Source organism: Octopus sinensis, linkage group LG9 (assembly GCF_006345805.1).
Source record: "Octopus sinensis linkage group LG9, ASM634580v1, whole genome shotgun sequence".
NCBI lineage: Eukaryota > Metazoa > Mollusca > Cephalopoda > Octopoda > Octopodidae > Octopus > Octopus sinensis.
The window spans coordinates 22,585,801-22,612,981 of record NC_043005.1 but is presented as its reverse complement, the minus strand read 5'-3'; the positions used below and the strand labels follow the sequence as shown (position 1 = coordinate 22,612,981).

At 37.4% G+C, this 27,181-nt stretch overlaps 1 protein-coding gene and 1 long non-coding RNA gene across 2 annotated transcripts in view; both read left to right on the top strand.

Annotated features, from left to right (window-relative positions):
* LOC115215875 (MFS-type transporter SLC18B1-like) overlaps positions 1 to 27,181 on the top strand; it is a 190,282-nt gene that overhangs the window by 141,953 nt on the left and 21,148 nt on the right. The gene's annotated exons all lie outside the window — the stretch shown is intronic.
* LOC118764800 lies at positions 77 to 15,911 on the top strand. The gene is made up of 4 exons (XR_005000602.1): positions 77 to 188; positions 4,528 to 4,622; positions 12,621 to 12,694; positions 15,758 to 15,911. It is a non-coding gene; the product is annotated as an uncharacterized LOC118764800 (long non-coding RNA).

Here is a 27,181-nt window from a genome sequence, read left to right as displayed (position 1 = left end):
AGAGACTGCTATAGAGGTACAGTGAAAGAAGGGGACAGAGCAAGAGAAAAAAGAGGAGAACGAGAGAGAGACCGAGACCACCAAAGAAAATTGCTTCTCGAGAAAAATTTCTTATAACGGCACTGTTGCTATCTCGTTTGATATCCGGTTCGGTGTTCCCTATACTAGAAGTTAGCTATCCAGTTGAGGTAGGTAACCTTATTAAAATATCTTCATTCTCTCAATGTATATTCATTCCCTAAATATTGCTCCTAAATGTATTTTCTCTCTTAATAGCAGCGACTATGAAGACGATGTCAGAAATTATAGTATACTGAACAATCAGTCAAAAATGTGTCATCATCGACATTCTGGACAATCTGCCCCAAATGCATACATTTATGTGGCCTGGTGCTCTGTTACTAATAGTAATCAAAATGGCCTGACGTCATACTCTACGAGGGTGGGTAAAAAGTGTTCATTGGCTGACTATGAATGCGTGATGCTAGCGTTGTGAAATCTTGCATGCATTGATTTAAATTCTTCTTAATAACTGCATTATTTTTCACCCAGATAAACTGACACCTCACAGCTCAAGATATTTGACAGCTTCAAAAGTAACTAGTTACAACTTCTCTTCAAAATGGACACAATTTGGCATTGTGGTGTTATCAAGTACCTGCAGAAAAAGGATTTTGTCCCTAACAACATTCATGTTGACATGGTTGCTACATTAGGGGTTGTTGCTCCAGCTTTATCAACAGTGCAAAAGTGAGCAGCCGAATTTAAGAGGAGATGGGATATTCTTGAAAATGAACCAAGGTCTGGACGTCTAGCAACTGCCTCCACTGAGGAAAACATTGATCGTGTTTCCCACACGGTGATGGATGACAAGTAATTGACTATGAATCAAATAATCAATGTTATTAACATATGGTGTGAGAGAGTTGAGAATATTCTGCAAAACTTGGTATGACTTGATAGGACGAAGTGTCTTCTGACATATGATCAAAAGTGCACCAGGCTGATCACATCACGGGAAAATTTCACATTGTGTGAGGCAGATCCAGCTGGTTTTCTTAAACGTTTCCTAACCCAGGATGAGTGTTGGCTTTATTACTTTGAACCAGAGACAGAGAGATAATCTGTGCAGTGAAAACATCAATCCTCACCTGCTCCAAAGAAGGCCAAGGGTGTTTCATCTGCAGGGAAGATGATGGCATCAGATTTGAGGAGCAAAAAGACATTGTGTTTATTTTAATGTCTTTAAAGAGCCACACCATCAAAGAAAAGTACTATGCCACTTACTGAAGCAGTTACGAAGAGCTATCAAGACCTAATAGCCAGAAAAACTGAAGAAAGAGGTCTGGCTTCCCAATGTCAATGCTCCAGCACACAAGTACATGGTTTCAATGGATGCTGTACGCGACTGTGGCTTTGACCTGGTTGATTGGCTTCCTTATTCTTCTGATTTGGCCTCATCTGACTTATCATCTGTCCCCCAATATAAAAAAAAAACACTTGGTTGCAATAATGCAGTAATTATGACGTCATATCTGCTGCTGCCAACTTTTTTGACTAACAGATGAAAGGTTCTTCACCAATGGCATCCAAGCACTGCAACACTGATGGAAGAAATCTCATTTGGTCACATTCCATGCGAGCATCTTGGTCAGCCTATGAACTTTTCAGCCGACCCTCGTATTATCTTGAGAAAAAAAAATGTAAAGATATATTGGATATCTTTACATCTTTTATTCAGACAGAAAAGCCATGTCTTAATAAACGCTGTGATGGCTACAGTTAGAACAGTTTTGATCTACTGCGTCAAATAATTAACCGGGGTTAAACAACAGCAAAAACAATTACAACGTCAAGAAAGGCTGTTTTGGATAATGTAGTTCTTGACTCACTGTCTGGAAAAAAGGTATGTTGATAATGGTTGAAAGACTTTCAGTCATTGATCTGTCGAAGCTGAGCTGAACTGGGATAAATAAGAACAATAGCAGTGAAGAAGTGAGTTATTCACGCTCCATCACCAGCACTGAGTTGTTGTGCTGCGTGGTTAAGCTCCAGGTCAATCCTGATTCAGCAGACCTATGGTGTGAAAATGTGTCAGTTGCAATAATCTATGACACATGACTTTTACAAACTGAATCTACATTTTCTGAAACCAAAAACGATCCGCCGTGATTCTCCGCCCTAGCGGAAAAAGCTCCAGCGATCAAATGACTCTACATTTCTCTGAAACCACAACGATCGCCGTATTCCTCCGCCTAGCGGAAGCTCCAGCGATTCCGTCCGTTCGCCTGCGAGATTCATGTCGGTCGACAATTCCAGCGCGGGTGTGAGTGTTTGTGTGTTATACGTTTGTCGCCAGCTACTGGGCGTTCGGCGTTGTGATCGTCGCCGTCTTTGTGGTCGTCTTCATGGCCGTCTTCGAGACCGTATTCGTGGCCATGCTCATGGCTGTGATCATGCTCGTGCTCGTGTTCGTGTTGGTGCCCGAGCTTGGTTCTCAGCTCGCATTCGTGTTCCGTTGCAGAACCGAAGCTCCACCGATTTCGTCCGACTTTTTAAAAAGATGCAGGTACATTAGAGATTGTTGTTCTGAATGTGGCTCCCTCATTGGTTCGATCAACACTGTTGTGTTCTTTGGACAATACATTTTATTCTCACCAAATATATCAGACAATAATTTTCAACGTCCATTCACAGAAGAATTTGGTCACGATGTTGTGAAATCACTTAACACTGATAAAAATCTATTTTCACCACAGATCGCGGCTTTATTAAGTCTATTATTTGCAACCGATACTTATGAACCGACCGGATACTTTAGAACTTGCGAAACTGTTCAAACACAATGAGACTTTGTAGATTGATAATTCTGATTTTGAAGAGAGGTCAAGGAGTATGTTTATTTTTCAGAAAGCTGAGAACAGTTATCAAGGATGGGAATAACTTCATGCTGTTTAGAATCAGTAGCCGCGCCATAACTGTTGACATATGTTTCTTTCCACAGCTTATAGTAATGTGTTCCACTCCTGATTTGGAGGAATTAATGCAAAAACGAAAGGTATACAAAAGAAGAAAAAAAACAACAAATTTTGGGTGCTACTTTGGTATGCGATCTACGTAACCAACGTGATCTACAAAAGTCAAATTCTACTTTAGTATGCGATCTACATGTTTCATTTATTTATATTTATTATGGCTTAAATAAAACATATATACATTTTTATTTATTTAAAAAAAATCAAAATGAAGTAGATTTGAAACACGTTTACTAATTTTATGGGAGAATCGAACGAACATCAGCTAGAAAAGTAAAAAAACAACAACAACAAAAACAGATAATTAAAATGTTTAAACATTTTACACATTTATTATTAAGATTTATGCTTCATACTCTCTAACCAGACATTTTATCGAAACCGATACAGGTGATTTCCTTGTTCTCGATCAGTATAACTTTACTTGTAGATCACAATATAAAGTGTAGGTCGCATACCAAAGCAGTTTCATGATACGTAGATCGTATACCAAAGTAGCACCAAATTGTGTTCCACAATTAGAAACATTTCCTTGGGTGTAAATTCTTTAAAACTATTTAAATTTGCTTTGTTAAACAATAAAACTATGACATTTAATTTACCGGAGAACAAATATAAAACAGAGTGTTATTTATGTCCTTCTCTTGGACATTAACGATGTTGGAGAAGTAAAGTAAAATAGGTGCAACTAGGAATTGAACCTAAATCTTAGTAGCGCGCTGACAGGGACCGAAAACATTTCATACAGTGGTAATGACCATATTTTAAAAAAAGGAAATATTGATTTCATACGAAACACAAATTGTAGTGATCAAAATTGAAGGGAAACTGTTGACCTCAGTATATAACTAGTATATCTATTGTATAGACACCTTGGATGGATAGAAAAGCTGTGCCAATTACAAGTGAGCTTTGAACACAGAACCTAAAGAGACATAACTAAATATTGAGTACTATGTCTGACAACACCGCCGTTCAAGGCACTACAACTGAGATCTAGAATGGTCTTTTGATTTTGGATTTGTAGCTTTCCACCTGTGATTAATGGCGAAAGTATTAATTTTTGATTTGAGAGAATGATCGTCAATTTATTATAAAAAAATAGATTATGTAACTTCTAAGCCTTTCTCAAAGTCATTTATTGGTATAAGCGAAATATATCAACTAAGAGTGGAAACCGTGTCACGAACTCGGTTTACCGTCGCTTAATCTCTTTCTCAGTTGCAGTTGTTATTGGGATTAAGAAAAGAGTGGTGCAAGTTTAAAAGACTGGCAGATTGGCTGTACTTAGTTGTTCATAACGGAGTGGGGAGGAATTTGTCTTTCATTCTATGGATATAAATAAAATCAGTACTAGTCAAGCACTTGGGTCTAAGTTAAACGACTGTATTCTTCCTACAAAATACGTGGACTTGTCCCTACAATAATGCACCATTACACCTCTATAACTGATCAGATTTAATGAACCAAATGGATATTTTTTTTCCTTCAGGCTAAACTTCGTGGAATGAACAATACTTTAATCAGCTTGTTGTTTGGTGTTTATCCACTCATGAATGTACTGGCTCCACAAATGGTAAAAAAATGGTAAGCCAACTAAATGTTCCCTTACGCACACATACGTACATACATACATACATACATACATACGTACACACAACACACCACACACACACACACACACACATATTACACCTATATCCTTGGAGCTTACAATTACGTATCATTATATATATATATATATCTTTATATATAAAAGTGAGGTTGTGTGCTGTCTGTCTCCTACGATTAGATTCCTAACTACTCCCACATTTGCGGTGCAGTTTAACCAAAACCGGGGGTATCTTATAGTCGTGATTCATATCGAGCCTTCTGGGTATTAGCGCGCGTCTACGATGAGTCTACGATTTAAAAAAAAAATTACCATCAATTTTTCCCCTTTAATGCATTTTTGGCATATATAAGGGAAGTAACTCTCTAAAAATTATTATTAAATCTCAGAACGTAAAAAGCCCAGTAACACCCCAACTTTGTGGTTAACCATATTGAGATGGCTATTACTACATCTTAAATTCTTAGCTTGCTTGATAGTTATTTCCCTTACAAACCCGAGCAACACCGGGCGATACTGCTAGTATATATATATATGAAGGGGAGGAGCATCGGTAGAACGGCAGATGTAAACAAGGGGGGGTTATCTCCCTTTGTTAATGGCTATCGAATTCCGCCCGTATCGCCATCATTCAGCACTGAGGGTAAACAATAAGGGATTATCTCTCTCTTCCGTTAGTTGCAAACTTCTGACTGTGCCGCAACATTGTGGTTCCCAAAATGTCGGCAGAAATTTCCTAAAATGCAAACATGGCTCGAAAATCTCTGTTCTGGAGTTAAACATAGTGCCTGGCTCTCTTTAGCGAATTTTAGGATTCTTGTGCGTTCGGTTATGCATAGCTTGAAGTGTTTCGCCCCGTTGATATAGGGGTCACCAACGAAGTGAAAGCATGGTTTAACCTCAACCAGGGTAGAGGCAGGGCAAGTTTCACGCAATTTGATATATTCGATTTTTACTTGTCTATATCTAAAACGTTACTGACCAAAGCGCTTTCTTTCGATAGCGGCTTCACTAGCTTTAGCGACAGAGATGTAAAAATTATTATGCATGACAGGTCAAGCAATCCGACCCCACGTGCTCCTTTGACGTAGCGACGGGGGCCTACGACACGTGCGACCTCATAGGGTTGTACATCCTGGACACCCTTAGGAAAAAGTTTCCCTCAGTTCTCTTTGGCCTCTATACAGATGACGCTCTTGTCATCTCTAAGGAAGTAAGAGGCTATGCACTAGATAGGCTTAAGAAGGACTTAATCAGCATGCTTGCGTTCGTGGGATTGAAGATCACCATAGAAACCAAACTCACCACAGCATACTTCTTAGATGTCAAGCTGGACCTGGGCTCCGGTACTCACAGGCTGTACCGCTAAACAAACGAGATGCTAACATACATGAACACAGCCTCCTGACACCCACCCATCGTGTTCAGGAACCTGGTAAAGGGTAAAGGCAAAAGGATTTCAAACCTTTCCTCTAACCAAGAAGCCTTCGGCGCGTCGGCCCTATACTATAATGAAGCCCTATCCGACAGCGTGCTTAGGGACCGCATCTCCTATATACCGGAACCCAACAACCGCAAAAAGAAACCCTGCAGAAATACAATTTGGTTTGCACCTACTTCTCCCGTCACATTATAACGCCCGTCGGTAGACTTTTCTTGAAATTAATAGACAAGCACTTTACAAGCTCCCATATGTACGGACAAATTTTCACGAGGCACAACGTTAGAGTCTCGTTTAGTTGTGCCCCTAATATTAAGAGCATGCTAGTTAGCGTGCCTTGGCTACAGGAAGAGGCAGGTTGTTCATGCAGGCTCCGCAACAGTTGGCCGGTAGGAGGCCACTGCAAAACCAAAGGAGTAGTCTATCAAGCCGAAGTACGAGTGAACCATGCCAATTCTCCCGGCAGAAACAAAAGCGGCCGTAGATACGACAACTGAACTAACAGAGCCAACACCACCACCACAGTGGACATTTTAGTGACGTCAACAACAGAAACCACATCGACACCAACAACAACAACACCAACAGCTTCCCTGATGTCCACAATAGCAGCCCTGCCAATGCCTACCCTGATAGGACCGATTGCAGTAGCAGTAACAGATCCAGTACCGACACCATCTATATCAACAGCGGCAGCGACCCCAGCAGAAGTACCAGCATAATCTCGTCTACTGAAACCTCTGGTAGAAGTACTCCCCCCCACCTATATCGGTGAAGACCGCAATAATGTTAGTAACCACTTTAGCCACAACGTTAGTAACTACAACGTCTCCTCCATAACCGGCAAAGGCGATAGCTGTACCAATGCTTCCGCCACTCCACCTCCGCCAATACCAACACCAACACTTACACCAACGCCAACACCAACACCAGCAGCTCCAGCAACAGCATCGTAGGCAACGACAACAACAATAGCAATGGCAGGAACAACGTCAACGACAACATCGACAGTATTAGTAACAGCATCAACAGGTGCATCACCGGAAACACACAGAGACTGCAGAATTACCGACGCAACCACCACCTCCAGCAGTACCAACACCAGCAGCCCGGCACCAACACCAACAGCCCCAGCTCCAACATTATCAGCATTAGCATCATCAATAGCATCAACGGCAGTAGCAACAACATCGGTGACAGCAACGACAGCAACCACATCAGCAGCTACAACTACAACAGCGGCAGCAACAGCAGCAGAGATAGCAACAACAATAATAGGAACGAGTACCGACATTGCACGTTCACGAAAATACAATGGTTGTATTGGAAATTCGTTCAAGATAAGATTTTCCAACCATGGATCCTCTTTCAGAGTCTTGGAAAGGAGATACGTAACATCGCAGGCCAACCACGTTTGATAACTAAAAAAAGACAAAGTTCCACACTCGATCTCATGGAAAATCCTCGAAAACCCAGGCCCCTACATCAACGGGTTGAAACGCTGCAAGCTATGCGTAGCCGAAGGCACGAGAATCCTAAACGACTCACTCGAAGCAGGGATTATACTTAATTCCAGAACGGAGATTTTCGGGTCATGTTTGCATTTTAGGAAATTTCTGCCGGCATTTTGGAAACCACAAGGTTGTGGCACAGCCGGAAGTTAGTAGCTAACGGGAAAGAGGGAGATAATCCCTTATTATTTACCCTCAGAGCTGAATGATGGCGGTACGGGCGGAAGTCGATAGCCCTCTTGTTTACATCTGCCTTTCTACCGAGGATACTCCCCTTCATATTTGAAAGAGGTCTTAGCCCGACAACTCTTGAGATCTGACTATACGCCATAAGGTTAAACCCTTTATGTACGGGAAACCCAGGGTAACCCCATAAACCGGCCTTCACCAGGAAAAAAGTATAGACTGGTCTACATTTTAGAGTGTGTTTCTTCTCCGGATTTATGTTTTTCTAAAAACGATATATATTATATATATATATATATATATATATATATATATAATATATATATATATATATATATATAATATATATAGAGAGAGAGAGAGAGAGAGAGAGAGTCGCTATGATAGATCGGTAGCCACTACACACATTTTTTTCTCTCCTTGTTTCTCTCCTTGTTTATTTCTGTGTTCTTTCTGTGGAAGAGAGTAGGTTCGAAGCGTAAAAGACTTTTTCAATTCTCGAGCGTTATACTAATACATCGGTTTGTTTTCTACACCACCTGTCTTCGTCTTTTGTTTTTATCGTGAATTCTCCTTATATATATATATATATATATATATATATATATATATATATATATATATATATATAATATATATATATAATATATACACGCACATACAGGGATCGGACAAAATCATGGAAATACCTAGCATCATAATTTTTAAATATCTATATAACAGTTAAAATCTTGATTATTTTTATGGTTTTTTTTACTTATTATTAGTGCTGCTTAATATGTTTTGCTAAAATTGCTGTTTCTTTTCGGATATCATCAGGAAAAGGTAATTAAAATTAATTAAAATGACAGATCTATCGGACTTTCAAAGAGATCAAATTGTTGGTGTTCCTATTGCAGGCGCTCGCGTAACGAAAACAGTCGAAATGTTTAGTCTATCAAGAAGTACTGTCTCGATAGTAATGACAGCCTTTAAGTAAGAGTGAAAAACCTCCTCGTCAAAACAAATCTCCAGAAGAAAACCAAAACTTTCAGATAGGGACCATCAGATTCTTGCGCGAATTGTTAAAAAGGATCACAAAAGTACAGCCCCGAGAATTACTGCAAAGCCTAATGACCACCTCGAGAACCCAATTTCCACAAAAATTGTTTGCCGGGATCTGCACAAAGCCGGATTGCACGGGAGGGTTGCAATCAGAAAACCATTACTTTCAAAAACAAACATTGGAAAGTGTTTAGAGTGGAGTAAAAACCTACAGAATCGATCGCTAGAGCAGTAGGAGAATGTTATTTTCTCGGATGAGCCATCCTTTACTTTATTTCCGACCACCGACCGAGTATACGTGTGGAGACAGCCAAAAGAAGCATTTGACCCAGACTGCCTTCTTCCAACTGTTATACATGGAAGAGGATCTGTTATGATCAGTGGGGAGAGGCTAAATCTTGGAGATTTCTTTTCATGGCAGAATTAATAGTCACAACTATTTAAGCATTTTATCGGATCAAATTTATCCTATTGGTTACGGAACTGTTTCCGGAGGGAAAAGCAATCTTTCAGGATGATAATGCACCAATTCACACAGCTGAATTTGTTACTGAATGGCATGAGGAACATTCTAGTGAATTTGAACATCTTATCTGGCCACCATAGTCCCCAGATCTCAATATTATTGAACATTTATGGTGCATTTTAGAAAAACAAGAAAGGAGTCGATATCTCCACCATCATCACTACAAGAACTGGAGACTGTTTTAGGTGAAGAATGAACAAAAATTCCTTTCGAAACAATTCAAACTTTATACGAGTCCATGCCTCGTAGAATTCAAGCTGTAATTACTGTCAAAGGCGGTCCTACCCATATCAAAATAAATTTGTTTAAAATTTTAAGGTGTTTCCATTATTTTGTCCAACCCCTGAATATATATATATATATATATATATATATATATATTATATATATATATATATATATATATATATATACATATATATATATGAAAAAACAAGTCAAAAATAGAAAATGCTAAGATAATTTTATAGTGGATCTTTCAGTACCGGTTTCGGTCATTTTGAGACCTTTTCAACTGTAACGATTAAATAATTAAATTTAGAAAAAATTAGAAGAAAAAGTTTTTTTTAAAAGAATATTTCTGTATATATATATATATATATATATATATATATATATATATATATATATATATATATATATATATATATATATATATATATATATATGTATATATACATTAACACATCTATGATCATTAGATATTCATTGAGGATATTACTTTCAATAAAGTCAATTTACAGACATCCTTTAATCCAGCTCTTTAACACACTCTAATAAAACTATAACTCAAAAATCACTGAGGTCGACTGATTCTACTTAAAAGTCTTCAACAATTACATTGGTCAACAAAAAGAAATTTTTGAAATGGTGTCGAGACACCAAACATTTTTTTAAAGCTTATTGGAGGGCGCTGAATCTGAAAATGACGTTACTTTTCTTGGTTAGCTACCATTTTTGTTGTACAGAAATGCCTCATATTTGGGGAAAAAAAGCATTTTTTTCATTTGTTTTCTGTATATTGGATGTTGATCGATGGCAATATTTCCCAAAGTAAAACCGTAGTAACCTCTCAATTCGTAATTAAATCAACAAATATTGGTCTGCTTATTGAGAAATACTATTTTTGCAATATCAATCAGACACACAAAAACAACAAAATAAAACCAGCTGTTCATGCAGGGATAAAAATTTGTGCCCGCTAAATGGAGCTTGCATGTCCGAGACCATCATTTATGAAGCGATCGTAGAGTCTACAACCACTAAGGACATAGTTCTGTCAAAGAAATAGGTGGGTCTCACAGAGGGGAATTTTAAAGTCAGGTTCAACAATCACACCTTGAGCTTCAGACACTGAGATAAAAAAAAACAACCAAATAATCTAGTCATATATGGTCCTTAAAAGAAAAAGGTATCAATTACAATATCTACTGGAAGATCTTAGCCAAGTGTAAGCCTTACACCATCGGCAGTGGAAAGTGCGATCTTTGAGACATGGAAAGATGGCTCAACTGGAAAACCAGCTTAGACCCCGCTACATGCCTAAATTCAAGAACTGAACTTTTTGGTTCATGTCTACATATGGCTAAATAATTGTTACATTTTTGTTCCCCACCAAGATCATAGATAGAACCTGCTTTTATATTGTCCACGTACAAGCATTTTATCTCGATATATTTATATATACTCTTTTACTCTTTTACTTGTTTCAGTCATTTAACTGCAGCCATGCTGGAGCACCGCCTTTAATCGAGCAACTCGACCCCGGGACTTATTCTTTGTAAGCCCAGTACTTATTCTATCGGTCTCTTTTGCCGAACCGCTAAGTGACGGGGACATAAACACACCAGCATCGGTTGTCAAGCAATGCTAGGGGGACAAACACAAACATACATGCACACACATATATACATATATATACATATATACGACAGGCTTCTTTCAGTTTCTGTCTACCAAATCCACTCACAAGGCTTTGGTCGGCCCGAGGCTATAGCAGAAGACACTTGCCCAAGGTGCCACGCAGTGGGACTGAACCCGGAACCATGTGGTTGGTAAACAAGCTACTTACCACACAGCCACTCCTATATTATTATTGCTTTATATATTTTTACATATTTTTCTGTATATTACCTTTCACCCTGCATTTTTTGTGCATGTGCATATATAGACGTGTATATGAACATGTTTGTGCGTGTATTGGTATATATATATATATATGCGTGTGTGTGTGTATGTATATGTGTACATGGTTGCATATATATGTATACATATAAGTGTGTCTGTGGTTGTGCATGCATATGTTTCACGCAAGTGTGAGTGAGCATATGCATATATAGCATATGCGTATTCTAGACGTGTATATGAATATAATTGTGCGCGTATGGGTATGTGTACGTGTGTGTGTGTGCGCATGTGTGCGGATATGTATATGTGTACATGTGTATGGTTGCGTATATATGTGCACATATAGGCGTGTGTGTGGGCGTGCACCTATGTGTTTCACGCGAGTGTGAGTGAGGATATGCATATAGGCACATGTACGTGGGTGTGCGTGCGCGCTTGTTTATGTATGTACATGCGCGCATACGCGAATTCTATGAGCGTTTTTTACTTTCTCCCCTTCGGGTTTCTTTTCCCTTTCTTAAACAGTCATACTAATAGCTCTTTTGTTTGTTGTAATAACGGTAATTTACACTGATTTCCCTTTGTTTAACGGTCATTTTCATAGCATTTTTGTTTGTCATAATAACTGACGAGATGCTGGAGCATATTTCCGCACCGACATCCGAAAATCGGAGTTTTATTATGGCAACCGAATAATTATCACATATTACCTTACACACACACACACACACACACACCACACACACACACACACACACACATATATATATATATATATATATATATATATATATATATATATATATATATATATATATATATATATATATAACTTAGATGACTTAGATACACTTCGGCCAAAGATTAGCTCAAGCCATGTCTAACTTAGTAGCACCACCTGTTAGGGTTTAAGTCATTTTAAAATCAAGTTTTGTGGTATCATGGTCCATTCAAGTAGAGAGTTGCTGTTGACTGACATGTAAACTGCCTACAAGAGCAGGCAGTTTATTTGGTATCCCTTGAAGAAATTTGTTCAAGTTTCCTTTGAAGGTGATGGGATCTTTTTTTAAAATATGTTAATAAATCAACAGGACTCATTCGCAATTGAAACTAAGTGTTGTCTGTTTATTTCTTACAGGTCTACCATTTTGAATTAAAGCATATCATATATGTTGCAATCGGGTCTTCTGCCATTAACACAGTTATTTTTGGGTAAGTAAGATTTGTTCAGAATTTTTTCATATTGTCGTATTGTTTGTTATTTTTGCGTACTTTGTAAAGTCACTTGTGAGATTGATACTGAATGAAATATAGTACTGGCAAATCCTGTATGAATGTTTTATTGAGTCAAGTTTGGTGTATGAGTTGCATCATGATTTCATCTGTCATATCTATAATATTGTTTTAAAGGTTCATTTTCAGGTTCATATATTTGGCTAATTTATGAATCTACTCTGAAAAGCCATTGTGTCTAAGAAGCTGCTGATTGTGTTTCTTTGTAGACATACTATCATTACAATTATTAAGATTTCAGAGTTAGCAGAGCTGTATCTAATTAATCTCTTTATGTTCTAAGTTCAAGTCCAACCAAGATCAACGACTGCCATTGATCTTTTACATCTTGATGACATAGATACCAGTTAAGTAAGTCGATTCAGTAAATATGTGGCCTTGTGTCAATGTTATATGCTATAATTATTATTAGTATCATTATTACGAAGGACAATGGATTGATTATGTGGTATTTGGCTATCTATCTTTTACATTGAGATCAGATCTACCAAGATGAGTTAAAGTCCAAATCTGAAGAATTTGTTGTGGGGGCCACATCGACAAGTAATCAAAATAAGAAGTAAAAAAAATTAATAAATAACGCAATGCATATATTACAAGGAAAAGCGAAATTTCCAACGTTTTGGCCACAGGCTCTTTATCAAGACAAAAAGAAGAGAAAAAGCAAGGAGTCTTGATAATAATGGATGATGGAAGGAAGATAGATATGTATTTAGTTTTTTAGGATGGTGGAGATAGATCGTGGGCATCCTAAAAAACTAAATACATATCTATCTTCCTTCCATCATCCATTATTTCGGACAGGTGCTAAAAGATTAGTAAATAGCGGCAGAGTCAGTGTATGTCTTAGCATGAGTGAGTAAGTATGGGTAGGACGGTCAAGTACTATGAATGTATGCATGTTTGTATGCACCAGGAGTGATTAAATGATTGTGATGAAAGGAGACGAGGAAGAATTAGAGAAAATATAAGCAATTATTGATACTAAAAGGTGTATGCAATCAAAAATAATGTCAATGTTCCTGAAGCTGCAAAGCAGAAGTGGAGCCTAGGACCGGATTTAAACCAAGAGGGTGGGGGCACTTCAAGTTCAGTGGGTCACTTATACCCAAGACTTATAATCTTAGAAAATTACTAAATCTAAATCTCAAAACCCATCTATTTCCAATAATTGAATTTGATGAGTTACCAGAGAAAGTTTAAATAAATGACTGAAAATTTTGCTTTATAGATATACTTTTTCAAAATTCAAATTTTGTTTTTCACACATCCACTTGCGGTATTTGATTTTTTCCTTCATTGTGAAAAGTACAATGAAGGAGAGAAGAGTGAAGTAAGAGTTTTTTTCTTCTTTTAATGTGAACTACATATATTTGAGAATGTAAAATAAGATAAAATGACAGAAAATTACATAAAAGAAAAAAATTATTTTTGTGGTTGTTGTTTGTTCCAAAGGCATGATAAGTGTGTGTGTGTGTGTGAGAGAGAGAGGAGGGGGGTAGAGACAAAAACGGGGAAATTCAGACAGCTATTTCTGAAAGTCTATTCCAGTTTCCAGTAAGAGTAAGTGGGGTACAATGAGTAATATTTACAGCATTTTTCACTTCGAGAAAAGATTATGTTTTACGCATGTTCACTACCTTGCCAAATCCATATCAGAGAAGTAAAAATCTTCTCTAAACGCAGTAAAACCTACAACGTATTCAGAACAATATTTCAGAAAATCATCGCCGTTCTTTTTGAGCATATAAAAGACAAATTCAGGCGGGGCAAAATGGGTAAGACAAGACAATATAAATCTGCGTTTCCAGCTTTCTAGAATTGATTTTTAAAAAAAGAGTCATACACGTACGCATCCATCGTTAGACATCGAAAATGCAACAAAATTTAAAATATCTTGATCAAATGAAAGAGGATTATGGAAAATTATCACATACTATGAAATGAATGAAACTCAGCTAAATCTAAAATCTCAACGTAAAATATTTTTTATAGCTTCTTCACCATAGCTTCTTCGCCAACAATTATCCAGATATTTTATTAGCTACCTCAGATACATACATACATTTTCAGGAGTGTTCTGTTATTCCCCTTTTCTCAGCTGTCCCCAAAGCAGTTACAATTTCCTTGGGAATTGTAAGTGTTTAGGGACTGGCAGTAAAGGCAATAAATTGTTTTTTAATTGAATTATTTGGTATCTCTAAAGTGGCAAAAATCTATGGGTATTTATCATAAAAGAGAATTCATTACATCTTTTAAGAAGTCAAGATACCTTTGTATAACGAGTGTGACTCAGCAAGCCTGAACGCTGGAAGGCGGTAGTGGTGAGGGCTTCCTGTATTGAGTGTTACATACCTTTCCTAGCAGGGGTCCCCAATACCCGGAGCAATTACCCCCTCCACACCCCTTATAAATCTGGCCCTGGGGAGACACTGGGTAAACTAAAAAGCAAAAAGAGCATAAATCCAAAACATTGATAATTTTTCTTTTCCCCATGACAAAAATATAATTATATTTATTTTCATTACTATTTCATTTGATTTTATTGTTTTCTTACTGACAAAATTACATTTTTTAAGAAGTCAAGATAATTTTCTATATTGAGTGTACCTCATCATGCCTGATTGCTGGAAGGTGGTAGCGGGGCTTCCTGTATTGAGTGTTACATACCTTTCCTAGCAGGGGTCCCCAATATCTAGATACCCGGAGCAATTGCCTCACCATACCCCTATAAATCCGGCCCTGGGGTGCCACTGGGTAAACTAAAAAACAGAAAGAGATTAAATTCGAAACATTGATCATTTTTCTTTTCTCATGACAAAAATATAATCATATTTATTTTTATTACTATTTCATTTGTTTTCTTACTGACAAAATATATATTTGAGTTTCCTGTTTTCGACTGTTCTCACTATGAAAATGGGTAACCTTGCACTGTTGTTAGAAACCATTATTAATATTTGTATATTTCTCTCTCATCAGATTGCTTGAATACATCCCTAAGCAGGGTTCTTATAATATGGTGTTCATCATACTAAGTTTCATTGTGAGAGCTTTCGAATCTTTGGGTTGTGGTACAATCAATACAGCAGTTATGACATTTTTCGCCACTGAATTCCCAGATGATGTTAGTTGTTTATTTGTGAGTATAACTAAACATATACTTCTTTATCTTCGTCTCATTCCAGGTTCTCTCCCCCCTCTCTCTCTCTTTCTGTCTCTTGCTCTGAATGAGGTGGTGATGATAGAAATAGTGATAATGATGACGATGGCATGATAGTAGTGGTATTAATGGTAATGACGGTAATGAAGTGATGGTTATAGTAGCGATGGAGATGATGGTGATGATAGTGTTGGTGATGATGACTGTGATTGTGAAGGTGGTGCTAGTTAATTATATACTAGCAATAGAAGTGGGAACTCCATGCTAAATACGAGATTTTTTAGGTGATTATAAATTTATAAAGGGTCACAAAATTTAGTATTCTTTTATAAATTGTATATTCTGCATCATCTTTATTTAAAAGCACCTTTCAGTTTTTCTGGATAAGGTTTTAATTGAAGGAACATGACTTTCCTTTCCTCTCAGCAGTTCAGAGGTTCATTTATAAATCTAATAGCTTCACAATGATTGCAGAGAATATTGATGTCACCAACGTTGTAACTTTCAACCATATGTTTAGTTTTTTGACGTTTTCGTTCATTTTTATTTTATATTCTATCTTGAACTCGTTCCCTTATTTCTTGTAAATACTCACTCAATACTCTTTGATTCATATTTTCCCTTCAACACACTGATGCTCCCGTGCTTGTTTTAGTGATTCGAACCTCTGTTTCTCTTAATATCATTGCCTATACCGTTTTAATCTTTCTGTTGTTAGCTTACATCATGTGTCATCCATATTTTATAAATAAATACCTATTTTCAAGCGAGCAGACAGTAAATAACTGCTCTTGTGCATATGCAAAGAGGTGATATTAAAAAATAGTTCAGTTAAAATAAAAAAATAAAGACTACACTTTTCGTTACCCATTACAATAGCAATATTTGATCAAGTTATTTTTATTGTTTACTCAACGGAAAAGATGACTGTCCATCCATAAACATTGCAAGTCGTTTAGAAATGTGCTCTTTCGAAACACTAGTGTGTTTGATGCAGTTCATGAGAAAATTGAATTTTGTATAAAATAGTTTGTTTCATAGATTAGACTGTTGCAGAAACAATAGAAGAAACAAAGGGATGACACACAGACTAACTTATAGTCTAACTTATCTGAAAATTTGTAATAGAATATTTTTCTTTAGCTTTTCTCAAAGATTGGGCGCTCAACAATTGTACATAATGTTATAACTGTTCAGGTGTGAATTAGTGTCTAGTTCTCACGATGAAGATGTGAGTCTGTTATAGATTTATATAGTTTATGTGTTGTCTATTTCTAGGTGGCACATAAACTCTATAATTTGAACATATGATACATGGGAAGATAACCCAATGCTTATACCTTCGACCATCTCGTCTGTACCTTGAAAAACTAATTTTGGTCTCCCCTTTAGACACAAGACAATTTTTTAAGTACGAAACTGACCATAGTAAATCAAAGAATATTTATTGAAGAGTTGTAATAAGATCAGATAATGCAAGATAGATAAGATAGGATAGGATAGGATATGAGATGGTATGATAAAATACTATAATACGTAATATGTATATTATAAATAAAATAAAAGATAGGCTATGAAAGGACAAGATTGAAGAAAATAACATAAAGTAGAATGTGATGGTTACTTCAGACTGGCTGTAGTAGGGGATGCCTAGTTACTGCTAAATCAAATCCAGGTGTCAGTTTACGGATGTTATTAAAGCATGTAGAGTGGCAGAAATGACAGAGCACCGAAATTGATATCTTACGGCATTTAGATTCATCCATTTATGTTTATATTACTGGAATGAATCGACATTCATTTCTCATCGTTCCAGAGCCGACAAAATATATTACAAAAACCAAGCATTTACTTACGCTACTTCAAAAGTCTGTTCCGTTCCCATGAATTTGTTTCTCTGCATATGCAAAAAAAAAAAAATCAGATATTTTCGAATATAACGTGTTATAGAGGAGTCCAAGGACCAAGTTTTTGGTAACAATACATAGCTAATAGCAATAAACAATATTAAATCGCCACAACAGAGTCAACCATAATTGTATTAAATCTTTTTCAGCTTGGTGGATTCGATTTACCGTATCTGATATATGGTGCACTGCTTGCCATTTGTTTACCATGCGATATATACCTTCTAAGAGGGAGCTCGAGTAAGTGTTTTATAATGTAATATAATTTAACAAGATACATTATAATTTGATATAATTTAATGTAGTGATTCGAAAAATAAAACGTAAACTTTTTTGAAAATAAATCTATTTTACTTACAATTCAATGAAACTTGTCTCCTACAAAATAGTTCCAGTTTTGCAATGCATTTTTAGAGGTGGTGTGAAGTTCTTGTAGTGAATATTTTTCGATGGTTTTTAATAACTGAAATCGGCAACCGTTCACAATGAATTTTAAATTTTGGAGATAAAAATCCTAAGTGACCAGATCTGTAAAATAGGGTAGTAGGGAAATAAGCGTCGTCCAAAATGTTAGGGATAAAAAGTGACGTATGAGCTGGTGCCATTTTGTACACTGTATAAATAAAGTCTTCTTCTCTCTCAAACAGTAGAACGGCTTGTCGTCCTTCATTTATTTCTTTTGGGCACTGTATGTTATATTATGTATATGGCTTATTATGTTAGGGACGACTGTGCGGCGTTCAATCGACGGAGATGGAGATGACGGTGGCGGAGATGGAAAACGTTCTGTCTGTCGCTGGTGTATAATAGCGTCTTCATAGCTGGAGCAGTAGCATGGTTGGCTGGCTGGTCGTCTGTCGCTGGAACTGGAACATAGCTGAGTGACTAGACCTTAAAAGGTCTCAAGCTGAAAGTGAAAGCTGGCCTATTTAAAGGATTAAAGTGGCTCAAATGAAGCATCCTATCCGAAGGCCGTGATTGGTTGGCTTACATACTGGCGCGAAATAAGTCGACAGACCGCGCTAGATGCCAACCAATCAGATCAGTGGACACAACAGGGTCAAACTAGCCAAAGATGGTTGTAATCTGAAACGAGATCATTCCTAAAGTGTCTCTCAAACAGTGAGGATATCAATATCGCTACACAGGTACCAAAAGTTGTCATGTTCATACTTTGGAGGTCAATGAAGACAATAATCTCAGCCATAGAGCACTTCAACAAGAGAAACATCCATGCTGAAGACTAGAGAATCACAATTACTCTTGCCTATACAATACCTTCTGTGTACCTGAAGCTGTGGAAACCACAATATTTCATTGTTGCACATGTGTGACACCTTCACTGCTTTAATGAAAGGCTCCAGGAAGTTTCACACATCAATCAATGAAGTCCATGAATGATTACACAACATTTCAACAAGGAGAGGGCCGAAAACTGCGCCTGTTTCTGCTTATAATGCACTTTCCATGCACCTGAAACTAAGTATTTCATTAAGTGTCTTATATAGGCACAAAGCCAAAGATTTTCGGTCAAGGGTTAGTCGATCAAATACACTCCAGTACTTGATTGATATTGCATTGTGTCAAACTACTGAAGTGATGAAAATGTAAGTTAGTGCCGGCAAGATAGTAAAGAACCGGAAGAAATACAGCAAAATATCTCGTCCGATACTAAAAGTTTTGCACACCCACTTCCTTGAACAAATTATTAATAATATTTTTTTCTTCCTCTTTAGATAAGAAAGCAGAAAGAATGTCTTCAGTGTCAGGATTCACTTATTCTTGGGAGATCTTCAACAACGTTCTTCTTCTTGTAGTTCTTACACTACCATTCACATTTCAAGAAGCTTTCCTTTGGTTTCATCTTAAAGATGTAAGTATTATTCTTCGTGTAAGAGGGCTAGTCGATTAGATCGACTCCAGTACGCGACTGGTATTTAATTTATAGACCTCGAAAGGATGAAAGTCAAAGTTAACCTAGGCGGAATTTGAACTAAGAACGTAATGGCAGATGAAATACCAATTTTTTTATTGCCCACCGGGGGCCAAACATAGAAATGGACAGAACAATTGATGGGATCAGTAAAACGGTATGATTTTACATATAATGTGACTATAAAAATTGAAATAGAATATTAAAAAAATCGAATGGAATTAACAATACAAAGACAATACAAATGAAGCGATGATCAGGCCACGCTCCGATCCCACAAGCCCCGATCTACCGCTTGTCCCTTTTTTTTTCTTTTTTTTTCGTCTATTCACATGGTTCCTTGCACGCACAATACTCGTGCAACATGCTTCCATGTCTTTTCGAATGTACACTCCGACAGACATCTCTTCACCAGCCAGAGTTTCCTTTTCAAATGAAAAGAAAAAAAATGATCGTAAATTGTGGCCAGAGATAAAGTTGTCTGTCCTAATTCCTTTTATCCTAGTCTTCCATACTGCCTCTTTCGCTTCGTTAAAACTCTCGGTGAGTCAATTTTTATAATTAACTCAGTCGACAGCTGTACTCTTTCTTCGCCAGACATCAGGTGTTCAGCATGAGCCCACATTTCAGTTATCTCCGGACACTGAACAATAGCGTGAGGGACGGTTTCCCTGTCCCCCGCATCTTGGACAGGTCGGCGACTGACGCTTACCGTGTCTTGTGAGCTTATCCCAAACGGGCAAGGCACCTCTGTAGCATTGCCAGGTTAAGGACTTTTGGAAGTTGTCCAACGTTCTAAACCCGAATGTACGGTGAAACAGGTTGTCCAGTTGAATAAACCCGAGACCTAGAGTCGCCCCCAGGCCATCGTCGCATTCAGACTCTAGCAACCCACTATATAAAATCCGTGTGGAACCCCCACCGTTCGCGTTGCCCGAGCGCCGGATTAGCAAGAGGGCCTTACGGCAGTCTTTATGCCACTCACTCGACCTCGATCTACGAGAACACCAGGCTTCCTGTTCGCAAAAACTTTTGAACTCAGGAACATTTGTCTGGCCAGCGGAGACCACATCCGTTCACTATCCAGGAGAATCCAGAGGTGCCTCAACCTCAACGCATGTCTGCGCATCATTATAAAAGGCATCCCTAAACCTCCCTTTAAAGGCTTTTGACAGCAGACAGAGCCTTCCATTTTCCTTTTGTTGTTTATTTTTTCTTCTGTTTCTCCCTCTCTCTTTCTTCCTCCTCGCCGTCTGATTCTTCTACACCTTCTTTATAATATTTTTTAATGTGACCCAGTTGGCCATCAACAAAAATATTTAGAACTTCCTCTTCTACTTCCACGATTTCTGGGAGCTGTTCTAAAATCTTTTGGTCAGCCTGCAGTATGAGGTAAGTGTTTGACCAGTCCAATAGGTATTCTCTGTGACGGTAGCCTGCAGGAGGTTCATATTATCTTCCCTGTTTGCTAGGACTGCCGCCATCGAGCACATAGGGTTTACTCCGGGTGGAATTCTTGGTATTCTCACTTTTGATGTTCTCATTCCCATGTAAATTGGGATTAACATTGTGTCTTCCGACTCTAAAGATTTTACCGAGTATTTTTGTGACGTTTCTGCGTTCTTGAATCTCACCACGATGGTTCCAAACTTCTTCCCTCTGGCTAGATATGTAATGTCCTGCCAGATGGGTTTTAGATATTTTTCATTTTTTTGCTCACATATCTTATCAATTTTACGAGCTTTTAAGCAGAATGTCTTAAAAATAATAATTTTCTTTTTTTCCTCCGTAAATTCTTCTTCTGGTATTTCCAATTTTACTACTCCATCTCGTTCTGTTATCATATCTTTGTATTTTAGTAATTCTTTTTTGTCAGTTGACAGCTGTCGCGTTCCACTACCAGCTGCTGACGCAAAACTTTTCCTTTCTTCATTTTGGATGATCCTTTCTTCTGTCTTCCTTTTGGTGTTCGTAACTTTTAGTAATGCCAGGAATTCGCTTTCCGACACATCAGAAACGTTATCAAAAAATTAAACTTTCTATTTTCTTTACTTCTCGCTCAATCGATGATTCATCACCCGACGAAGAAGACAAACTTTTCGGCATCTTGCCGGCAATTAATGTTTACCCTCACAGGAGAAAACCACAGATAGCTTTCGAAAGAAAACTATACTACAATTTTTTCAACAATAAGCACAAGAAATATAACAATTAATAGAAACTTACCAACACACTCCAACAATAAATTTTCAATAACAGACGTACGAAATACCTATTTCTTTACTACCCACAAGTGGCTAAACACAGAGAGGACAAACAAGGACAGACAAACGGATTAAGTCGATTATATCGACCCCAGTGCGTAACTGGTACTTATTTAATCGAGCCCGAAAAGATGAAAGGCAAAGTCGACCTCGGCGGAGTTTGAACTCAAAACGTAGCGGCAGACGAAATACCGCAAAGCATTTCGCCGGGCGTGCTAACGTTTCTGCCAGCTCGCCGCCTTGATGTAAGTATTATTTACAATAATATAAGGCGGCGAGCTAGCAAAATCGTTAGCACGCCCGGCGAAATGCTTAGCGGTATTTCATCTGCCACTACGTTTTGCGTTCAAATTCCGTCGAGATTGACTTTACCTTTCATCATTTAGGGGTTGATAAATTATGTACCAGTGAAACACTGGGGTCGATGTAATCGACTAGTCCTATCCCACAAAATTGCTGCCCTTGTGGCAAAACTTGAAGCTATTTTTTATAGTAATTATAATTGTTTTAAATTTTGGCACACAGTAAAAAAATTAGTGTGTGGGGAGGGTGGAGTTAGTCGATTACATCGATCCAGTACTTCACTGGTATTATAGTTTATCGGCTCCGAAAGGAAGAAAGTCAAAGTTGACCTTGGCGGTATTTAAACTCAGAACGTAAAGGGCCGGAAGAAATACCGCTAAGCATTTAGTCCGACGCACTAATGATTCAGCCTGTACACCACCTTAGTAATGATTTCTGATATAGGCATAAAACCAACAACTATCGACGTAGTACTTGACCTACTTTTATTTATCCTGTAAGAATGAAAGGTAAAGTTCACTTCAATGGGATACGAGTTCATAACGTAAAGAGTCGGAACAAATGTCGCAAAGCATTTTTCCGGTGATTAACGATTCTACCAGCTCGCCGCCATTTTAATATTTTCTAATTTTGATATAAGGTTAGCAATTTTGAGAGAAGGATTAAGCCGATGTCATTGACCCCTATTCTTGACGAGTACTTTATTTCATCGATCCCAGGATTTGAACTCAGAACAGTATTAGAACAAAAACCGTAAAGTATTTTATTCTACACTGAAAAGATCTGTCAATGCACTGCCGATATAGCCAGAAATTTTTTAAAGAGGGGTTAATTGACCCCCATCACTTGATCGGTACTTCGAAATCAGATGGGTGAAGGCAAAACTGATCTCGGCGAGATTTGAACATTCAACTTAAAAAGCTGTAGTTAAATACTTTTGTCAAACACTTTAACGATTCCGCCAATTCAATAATAAAAATTTCTTTTAATGGCCACAAGGGCCGAAAGAGTTTGGTGACAATGTAAGAACGAAATACACACACTGCAAATTTAGGTTGAATAAAAAGAAAGTATATATTTAGACAAGCGTGCTAAATATTTTGCCGGCACGCCGTCTTGATAATAGTAATAATTATTTCAGCTTTTAGCACAAGGTCCGCAAGTTCACAGGAGGACTATATATTAATTACATCGACCCAGTGCTCATTTAGTACTTATTTTATCAACACCGAAAGGGTGAAAGGAAACGTTCACCCCGGCGGAATTTGTACTCAAAACGTAGCGACAGGCAAAATACCACAAAGCATTTCATCCAGCGTGCTAACGATTCTGCCAGCTCACCGCCTTAAGGATATTGGGCTTGTGCATAATTATTGCGGCTTTTTTTTCAACAAATTTCATTCAACAAAAACAATAACAATATTTAACAAAAACATCTTTAAATAACGGTCTGACCGTCTGCCAAGCAAATGGGAGGCAGTAATTGAAGTAGATGGTGAATATGCTCTGGAATAATCATTTAAAGATGGTTTGTTACTTATTGTTATTGCTCTTGTTGAATAAAATTTGTTGAAAAAAGTCGCAATTATTATGTACCAACCCAATAATAATAACCCTTTCTACAAAAGGCACAAGGCCTGAAATTTGTGGGGAGGAGACTAGTAGATTACATCGCCCCCAGTGTTTCACTGGTGTTTATTTTAATGACCCCGAAAAGATGAAGGGCAAAGTCAACCTCGGCTGAATTTGTACTCAGAACGTAGTGACAGGCGAAATACCGTCAGCGCGCTAACGATTCTGCCAGCTCGCCGCCTTAATAATAATAATAATAATAATAATAATAATAATAATAATAATAATAATAATAATAATAATAATAATAATCCTTTCTACTATAGGCACAAGGGCTAAAATTTTTGGGGAGGGGTAAGTTGAATACATCGAACCCAGCGCTCAACTGGTACTTATTTTAATGACCCTGAAAGGATGAAAGGCAAAGTCGTCCTCGGCGGAATTTGAACTTAGAACGTCGGGACAGCCGAAATGCCGCTAAGTATTTTGCCCGGCGTCCTAACGATTCTGCCAGTTCACCGCCTTAATAATAATAATAATAATAATAATAATAATAATAATAATAATGATAATAATAATAATAATAATAATAATAATAATAATAATAATGATGATAATAATAATGATGATAATAATAATGATAATAATAATAACAATAATAATGATAATAATAATAATAATAATAATAATAATAATAATAATAATAATAATAATAATAATAATAATAATAATAATATTGCCCTGATGCAGTACCAGGCAGTGGCTCTCATGGTTTCTGATCTTAACTGATTGGAAGTGTTATCATGTACATTGTTTTGTCTTGGTATAAAAGATGGGCTACAGCAAATATTCTGCTCAATACCACAGATTTGCTTGTCAGTTATTTGACCTTAACCAGTTGAGCATGTCCCTTAGTGGCTGACGATATGTGCATCTCTGATTACGAGCAGAAGTAGTGGGGGAGCATCATAGCCATGTGTTGAGAGGGATTCTTTGGGGTTTGAATAGTTCACCTCTGGAAACATGGGTGGTTCTTTCAACATCCTTAAACAACCCTTATTCAGGGACCTTTTGAACGGGATGGGCTACTCAACCTGAAGAAATTTCCAACTGGGACCCACTTGCAAGGTCATGTGCTGTTTATCTTGATATGAGATCACCATGTCGCGCACATATGGTTGTGATGCATGTGCCTGGTGTACCCTTATCAGACGGGTAGTCATGATGGGTATATTGGGCTTCGTATATTTTACCCCAGTGTCACTTTGATGGCATGAACTGCTCTTTCACTCAATAATAATAATAATAATAATAATAATAATAATAATAATAATAATAATAAAATCGATATAAACATATCTGTCAAGACCTACCAGAAACTGAGCAAATATAAAGATCTGGAAATAGAAATCAGCAAAATGTGGAACCTGAAGACTAAAACAATACCTGTTGTCATAGGTGCCCTGGGAATGATAGCCAAAGGGGCTGATTGCTACCTAACTCAGATACCAGGAAACCCCAAAATGGCAGAAATTCAAAAGATAGTGCTCATGGGAACTGCTCATATCCTACGCAAAATACCTTCTTTGTAATCTCAAGTTTTAAAACAAACATAATTTTCGTATGGTTTTTTAGGCATTCACTAAAACAACATTAAGTACAAAACCAAATATATGGCACCCTAGGCATAACACCAACATGAACTTCCAACTCGTTGTCTCTTGAGGTGAGACTTGGAGCCAGCTTGTGCAAATGTAAAGCAAAAGTGAAACATAGAATAATAATAATATTAATAATAATAATAATAATAATAATAATAATAATACTGCTTTCTACTATAGGCACAAGGCCTGAAACTTGGCAGGAGACGGGAAATACTCGATTATGTCGACTCCAGTGTTTCACTGGTATTTAAGTTATCGACCCCAAAGGGATAAAAGGCAGAGTCGACCTCAACGAAATTCGAACTCAAAAAGTAGCGACGGGTGAAGTACCTATTTCTTTACTACCCACAAGGGGCTAAACATAGAGAGGACAAACAAGGACAGACAACGGATTAAGTCGATTATGTCGACCCCAGTGCGTAACTGGTACTTAATTTATCGACCCCGAAAGGATGAAAGGCAAAGTCGACCTCGGTGGAATTTGAACTCAGAACGTAACGGCAGACGAAATACGGCTACGCATTTCGCCCGGCGTGCTAACGTTTCTGCTAGTTCGCTGCTTTAACAACAACAATAATAATAATAATAATAATAATAATTGTTTGTTCCTTCTCGAACCATGCCTGGCTCATCAGGGCCGGTGTCCCGGTTTCCTTGGCGTATAGGTTCCCCACCTGGACGGGACGCCGTTCCGTCGCAGGTTAATAAAAATAATAATAGTTTCCAATTTTGGTACAAAGCCAGCAATTTCGGGGAAGCAGGGAAGTCGATTACATCGAACCCCAATAATAAGCTTTTGTACGTTTCAGAAAAATGCATCATTTCCAAAAACGTATCTAATTCTTTTTTATGATGAACGAAAAAGAAAATTTAGATGTATTTTGCAAATCATAAAGAAGGACTTTTTTACATAAGCAAAAGGTCACATCATTCGACGGACTCGTACTGGCGATCGTATTGGTTCCTTGAATTACTTTCCAAATGAAAAATAAAGTCAATATCGTCAAGACACAACTTTCAAAGGGAAAAGTAGATCTAAATAAATGTCACAAAACATCCTGTCTCTTTTACAATAAGCTAATATTCTTGTGTGAAAGTTTTAGTTGTTCTACGGAGCAAAGTATTGCAGCAAAATGGGAATACATCTAGTGCTTAAATTACTATTAGTACCTGTCCAGAAATAGGTTGAGGGAAAGGTGTCTGTCAAAGGTTGAGCTAAGTCAATAAAGGTAACAAACGTTTTTCCATTTGAAAATATTAAACGTCAGACTAACGAAGCGAATTCTTTTTTGTCTTTTTAAGTTTTCTTTCTCTCAGACGGAGATAGGAGCGATGTACTGCCTGCTCTGTATCAATTATAGCTTCGCATCCTTATTGAACGTCCGGATAGCGTATAAAGTAGTGAGTATTCCTTTGTTCCATTGATGTTTCAAGATTTACTTCTGGATATACTTAAAACTTGGATACACTTAAAACTTCTAGATATACTTAAAACTTGAAGATACTTCTTGAAAGTTAAGTAGGTCGGTCGGGGCTACTATAAGTCACTGGTTCATATTTTGTCAGTGTCATGCTATGACTGTCTCCCTAGACATGACAT